Consider the following 6,000-nt stretch of genomic DNA (forward strand, 5'->3'; position numbering starts at 1 on the left):
ACTCAAGTACATTCCGTATTGGACTTTATGTAACAGTAAGTATTACTATATTGCAGCATTGATACTTTTACTCAAAGATCACTTTTTCCACCACTGCCCTCTGTCTGGCTCTGAAAGCACAACAACAATGTCACAGCTGACCTGGCCCACTCACTCCCATCTGTAGTACTGTTTAATATTGTTCTAACTAGAAACTCGACAGGCCTTTGGCCGGTCTCAATTCTAGTTCCACGCGTCGTTGACTCCCTTGCAATGTTACACTGGTAATTGTAGTGAGCAAGGAAGGTGTTGGTGTGAGTAATGAGTGTGATTGATGCACATGGAGAATAGGGTGTAAATGTAGACAGGAAGTAAATGGAAATAGGATAGCATTTGTTGTGTATCGTCATGTTGAAATATATGGCAGTGTTTGTACTGTAGCAAAGAGTAGCAAAGAGTAAGAAAGTTAAATAGTAGTTTTATCCAGGATATGACAGTATGTATAAACATGAACAATGAAACGGTAATGTGAAGCAATTTTATGTTGCATCACCATACTGTACTGTACTATACGGTACTGTACTGTTTCATACTGTACTGTACTGTTTCATACTGTACTGTACTGTAATGCAGGGGTTCTCAACGGTTTTGGCCGGGGACCCCCGGAAATGCTTTGGCAATGTCTCGGGTTTGAATCAGAGCTGTTTCACTGTTCAATCATATAAAGTCAAATAGGACACTAGTTTAATTGGATGATCAGTTTCTAATTAACTGTTGAAAATATCTCTAGTTTAAGAATTCATATTTGGAGTTACATCAGGAGTCAGGACAATGTGTTTTGTCTCTGTCGGATGGAAACTGTTACTTTTCAAGTATGGCACTAATTTACAGAAAACACAAAAACTTTTTTTTTTAAATAAAAAATAGGTTTCTGCCCGACAACAACAATATGTAATTGGTCTATCCCCCCCACCACCCCCCCTCTCTCTCTCTCTGTACCTTAACCCTTCTCTCCCCACCCCTCACTCCCTCTTGCTATTTCTGATTGTCTTCTCTCTTCTCTTCTCTCCATCTTTTCTACACGTACAACACACTCACCTCTCCTCCTCCCTCCTCTCTCTCTCTCTCTCTCTCTCTCTCTCTCTCTCTCTCTCTCTCTATCCACCACCCTGTTCCCTCCCTCTCTCTTGTGCTGTACACTTTATCCTCTTTCCCTTCCAGTTGCTCCACCCTTCCTCCCACCCTCACCATCTCTTTCTCTCTCGTCCACAGCCCTCTGTTTGCCTGTCCCTCTCCCCTCTCTCTCTCCCTCTCCCCCTCTCCCTCTCCCCCTCTCCCTCTCCCCCTCTCTCTCTCTCTCTCTCTCTCTCTCTCTCTCTCTCTCTCTCTCTCTCTCTCTCTCTCTCTCAGTAACAGAGTGTTATGTAACAGTCATGTGATGTATTGGCCGGCCGCAGGCTCTTAAAGGCCTACTGTCCACTTAGTCTGTGAGACAGGGAGGCAGGCAGGCCGGCAGGCAGGCAGACATATACAGTTTCTGGTCTACAGAGTGGTGTATGCTCATGTGTGTCAAATGTATACTTTTCCATTTACATTTGTGTCTGCTTTGTTTTATTGTTTTGTATTGATAGCTATCACCACCAATTTTAACAAGCTGCTCTAGGACTGCAGATGAAAATTATCTCTTAGAGTTAAGATTCAACTCTGGCACATTTACAGTACATCAACTACAGCGGTGCCCGTGGGGCCTCTACAGCGGTGCCCGTGCATGGGGCCTCTACAGCGGTGCCCATGGGGCCTCTACAGCGGTGCCCGTGGGGCCTCTACAGCGGTGCCCATGGGGCCTCTACAGCGGTGCCCATGGGGCCTCTACAGCGGTGCCCATGGGGCCTCTACAGCGGTGCCCATGGGGCCTCTACAGCGGTGCCCATGGGGCCTCTACAGCGGTGCCCGTGGGGCCTCTACAGCGGTGCCCATGGGGCCTCTACAGCGGTGCCCATGGGGCCTCTACAGCGGTGCCCATGGGGCCTCTACAGCGGTGCCCGTGCATGGGGCCTCTACAGCGGTGCCCATGGGGCCTCTACAGCGGTGCCCATGGGGCCTCTACAGCGGTGCCCATGGGGCCTCTACAGCGGTGCCCGTGCATGGGGCCTCTACAGCGGTGCCCGTGGGGCCTCTACAGCGGTGCCCATGGGGCCTCTACAGCGGTGCCCGTGCATGGGGCCTCTACAGCGGTGCCCATGGGGCCTCTACAGCGGTGCCCATGGGGCCTCTACAGCGGTGCCCATGGGGCCTCTACAGCGGTGCCCATGGGGCCTCTACAGCGGTGCCCGTGGGGCCTCTACAGCGGTGCCCATGGGGCCTCTACAGCGGTGCCCATGGGGCCTCTACAGCGGTGCCCATGGGGCCTCTACAGCGGTGCCCGTGCATGGGGCCTCTACAGCGGTGCCCATGGGGCCTCTACAGCGGTGCCCGTGGGGCCTCTACAGCGGTGCCCATGGGGCCTCTACAGCGGTGCCCATGGGGCCTCTACAGCGGTGCCCATGGGGCCTCTACAGCGGTGCCCGTGGGGCCTCTACAGCGGTGCCCGTGGGGCCTCTACAGCGGTGCCCATGGGGCCTCTACAGAGGTGCCCGTGGGGCCTCTACAGCGGTGCCCGTGGGGCCTCTACAGCGGTGCCCGTGCATGGGGCCTCTACAGCGGTGCCCGTGCATGGAGCCTCTACAGCGGTGCCCATGGGGCCTCTACAGCGGTGCCCGTGCATGGGGCCTCTACAGCGGTGCCCGTGGGGCCTCTACAGCGGTGCCCGTGCATGGAGCCTCTACAGCGGTGCCCATGGGGCCTCTACAGCGGTGCCCGTGCATGGAGCCTCTACAGCGGTGCCCATGGGGCCTCTACAGCGGTGCCCGTGCATGGAGCCTCTACAGCGGTGCCCATGGGGCCTCTACAGCGGTGCCCATGGGGCCTCTACAGCGGTGCCCATGGGGCCTCTACAGCGGTGCCCGTGGGGCCTCTACAGCGGTGCCCGTGCATGGAGCCTCTACAGCGGTGCCCATGGGGCCTCTACAGCGGTGCCCGTGCATGGAGCCTCTACAGCGGTGCCCATGGGGCCTCTACAGCGGTGCCCGTGGGGCCTCTACAGCGGTGCCCGTGCATGGAGCCTCTACAGCGGTGCCCATGGGGCCTCTACAGCGGTGCCCGTGGGGCCTCTACAGCGGTGCCCGTGGGGCCTCTACAGCGGTGCCCATGGGGCCTCTACAGCGGTGCCCGTGGGGCCTCTACAGCGGTGCCCGTTGGGCGCTGGCCTACTGTACTTGGAACGATGCAAGTTGGAAATGAATGCCCCACCCAGATATTATGTGTCCCTTTTATGCACATATGGAGTTCTTTGTCAGGCATGCCCAAACATGCATGAGTCTATGCAGACGTCAGAATGATGTCAGAACAGGCCAGCTCTATATATGGAGCTCCATATATATAGGGGCAGAGGCATTTTTGGGGCGGTTCTGGACAACCGTGGATCCGGCCGACTTGACACCGGGCACTGCACTCCCTATGGTGGTGTGGCACGGTTACGTGGATTACACACAGACAGACAGACAGAGACATGGTGCATTTATAGATACCGGTCGATGTGAACACTGAAATGTCAATGCATGTGCATTTTCCCTGCAATTAATTAAAAACAATACATTCTCCTGAATGGATGAAATTGGTGTATCCTGACCGGATTATTCTTTTTGCATTTTCTGTTTACTAAAGAGCAGCAGAGACAGGGAGACCCCTGTTTCTGAACACACACTCTACCACCTGTAACTGTTATGAATAACCAGATGAGGTTGTATGAATTATGAGTATCGTCTCTGTCGGGTGGAAACCGCATATGTCCAAAACTGTTACTTTTCAGGATCAAATTAAAAAATAGCAAAGGCTTAGTGTGATCAAGTAGGGTGTTCATTTATGAAAAAACAGCCAAAGTTAAACTATGGAGATACAAGGTTTCTGTCCGACAGCAACGACATAAAATAATGGCGGTTGTCACTCTTCTCCATGAAGTGTGTTGGGTTGTCGCTCTGGATTAGCAGATACGCTACAGCCTAGCCATCTGATCTAATAGAAGAGTTGCGATATTTAGGGGGCAGAAAACAGCCCAGTCACGTGGTACATGTACTCGCGCGAGCCCATAGACTGCAATGCATTCCGTAAACTTCCGGTTGTTCCTATATGAATTGGACTGGCCCCATGAAGTGAACGGAGTTTGTGTAACTCTGTCTTACTCTATGGCTCTGCTCTACACTAGACACACACCCCGGGGTGATGAGGAGTCACTGCTGCTGAACAACCATTCAGTGTACTGTGTACTATAGTCGAATGACGACGTGTGTGTGTGTGTGTGTGTGTGTGTGTGTGTGTGTGTGTGTGTGTGTGTGTGTGTGTGTGTGTGTGTGTGTGTGTGTGTGTGTGTGTGTGTGTGTGTGTGTGTGTGTGTGTGTAGAATTCTATAAATGGACAAATTTGAGGGAACAATGTTTCTGGTTCTCACAAGATAAATAGTTCTTCTATATTGTGGTTAGGAAATATATGGCATATTTCTGTGCAAATCCTAACCCCAATTTGAATCTTTTCCTAATAGAAATATGACTAAAAAATATATTCATACTTGTTGTTGTGTATGTTCTATTTACTAAAGAGCTGGAGAGACTCCTGTTACTGCACACACACTCTATCAGTCTGTGGTTCCCAAACCTTTTAGCTCGAGACTCAAAAGATAGCGGGACCCAAACTGGTGAAAATAGCACATCTAAAGCTAACAGCATTACTAGCCGAATTAGGGATGTCCGATATTGGCTTTTTTGCCTATTATCCAACTCTGATTCCGATATGATCAACAACCAATACAAATATATGCAGGCTTTTTTCACCAAAACTTATGTCAGGTAACATCTCATCACATAATTATCTCCTGTTGTGGAATTAACACTGTATGCCTAATTTGATTGTGATGCCCCTCTGGACGCATTCATAAATGCAACAACACTAAATAAAAAACGATACCGATATATTCTGATTAAATTCCTAATATTGGTTGATAATATCGGGGGTGCGATATACAGTATATATATATATATATATATTTATTTTATACGATATACAGTATATATATATATATATTTTTTTTTTTTACACTTACAGAGGGACCAAACAATGTACAGCAAGCTCGAACATTAAACTTGATCAGTTAAGCTCCGTTCAGACCGAAGAAGCTGCTTTAAAAAGCAAAAGCAGAACTCTAAAAGACGCAGCTTTTTTTTGAGAAAGTGGGCGTGTACAAGGTACCTGTCACTCAAGCTGCCTGGACTGGCTGTCTGGCTTTGAGACGAGAGACGGGCAGTTTGAGCAGATGCGCATTTGAAAGTCTAAAATGTAAAATAGCGACTGTAGAGGAGAAATAATGATATATTTAGTTACATCATAACCTATTCATCGATGAATAAATAATATAATCTTGGTAAACTTGTTTGTAAATAACCGAACGGACCGGATCTCAATCCTCCCCGTCTTCAGTGTTCATGTCTCCCCCCCACACTCCGCTCTCCTCTCCCCCCTAGGCCACGAGCGAAACACTCCGGGTTTTTTTTTTAATGGCGGCTCTGTATGTAATGTTAATGTTGATTTAGCAAAAGCATACAATTGTATATATCCAGCACGTCATAAAAGCAATTAAAACAGCTTATGTTTACGTGTGATTTCCGGACATTCAGTCCGAAGTAGGGAGCCACTATCGCGGCGCTGTCAGCCTGTCACTGAGGCCTCCTCGGCTGGCTACCGGTACCGGTATGTGGCAGTAGGAGACCGCTCCTCCAGTCCACCCCCCGGACCCTCACTAGCCTACAGCATCAGCACATTTAAAGTTTGCTTTTAATTAGCAGATGATGTGAAACATTGTGCTAGTAGACTAGGCATACTTTAATTACTTAATTAATAATCAATATCACCGGAACGGAGTCCAGTGCAACGGAC

The 6,000-nt window shown here is 49.6% G+C and overlaps 1 protein-coding gene across 1 annotated transcript in view; it reads left to right on the forward strand.

The window, feature by feature from the left end:
* The window catches only part of LOC308326110 (nuclear receptor coactivator 2-like), a 59,165-nt gene that overhangs the window by 19,805 nt on the left and 33,360 nt on the right, over positions 1-6,000 (forward strand). The window lies entirely within an intron of this gene.

Source organism: Protomyctophum bolini, assembly GCF_963924005.1.
Source record: "Protomyctophum bolini genome assembly, chromosome: 12".
NCBI classification, from domain to species: domain Eukaryota; kingdom Metazoa; phylum Chordata; class Actinopteri; order Myctophiformes; family Myctophidae; genus Protomyctophum; species Protomyctophum bolini.